Here is a 1,242-nt window from a genome sequence, read left to right as displayed (position 1 = left end):
TGTGTTCATATTTGAGGACTGTGAGGATAACAGCTGTGTACTGTCACTGCGTCTGAAGCTCCTCTGCACTGTAACTCTGTTTACCTTTCGAGCTGTTCAGTGTTTAGACAGAGAAACATTTAACTGAGGACAGTTCATTAGTCAGGCAGTGTTTTTACTGGATGAATTATTATATAACTCCTGTTGACACAGATTATGAGCTGGCTGTCAACCAGTGAAACAGCACAATGGAGTGATGCACATCCACACTGGGTTAGTGACTCTAAGCGTCAAAAGTGCAAAGATGTAAATATTAAAATAGTTTTAGGGTGTTTGAGAAGACGAACCAGAAATATATAAATAAAAAAAGTTGATTCTTTGCCCAAACTGTTATGCAATTCCCTTTTTATGATATAGACACAATGCACTATGCACTTTCAGAATGTTTTAGAATCAACATATTTGCTCATGTTTGCTCTGTGGTGTAATATTTCAGTTTCAAGTTTCTTGAGCTGACTTCTGGAGAAAACCCTGCTCTCAGTGACAGGAGGAACTAAACTTGAATGATCTGAATGATCAGATTTCATCAGCAGTGCTGCTAATGTTTAGTCCCATCGATGCCTTCTTTGAGTTTGTTGTAACTACTAGTGCTATCATTTTACCCTCATGATGCAGTGTGTATAAAGTTATGTTGGTTTTGTGAATTTGTTACAAAAACAATTGTGGAAAATACATTTGGCCTATTTCCCATATCTCACAGACACTTTAGCTGATAAACATGAAAATGCACAGCTATTGATGAACCATTGGAGCAGGAAACAAACAACAACTTTTATTTATCTAATAAGTTCAAGTTTATGCAAATATATTTTTTAAAAATTCCTGAGTAATTGTCCTGTTATGTTACAAAATGAGAATGATGGTTTCATGAATTTGGACTGTTTTTTGAGCCGTCATCAGATATCAGTTCAGTAACAGTTTTAACCTTATAATGCATTGTATGGTCTCATGAATAATTTTAACCATAGTTATAAGGCATTATAATATATATCTATTTAAAATGCATTTTCATTTCTGAAAAGATATAATGTATTATAATAGCAATACTTTACAAACACCTCGATAATGCATTATGCATAATACTTAAAGTAAAGTGTTACCATTAGCTAGGTAATTCTCAGATTGCATTTCATACATGACATATTCATCTACAATTTCTCAAAAATGTAATATATATATAACTTTTTCAGTAGTTCTTTCTCA

The sequence above is a fragment of the Carassius auratus genome, chromosome 2 (genome assembly GCF_003368295.1).
Source record: "Carassius auratus strain Wakin chromosome 2, ASM336829v1, whole genome shotgun sequence".
NCBI lineage: Eukaryota > Metazoa > Chordata > Actinopteri > Cypriniformes > Cyprinidae > Carassius > Carassius auratus.
Note: the sequence above shows the minus strand (reverse complement) of the source record.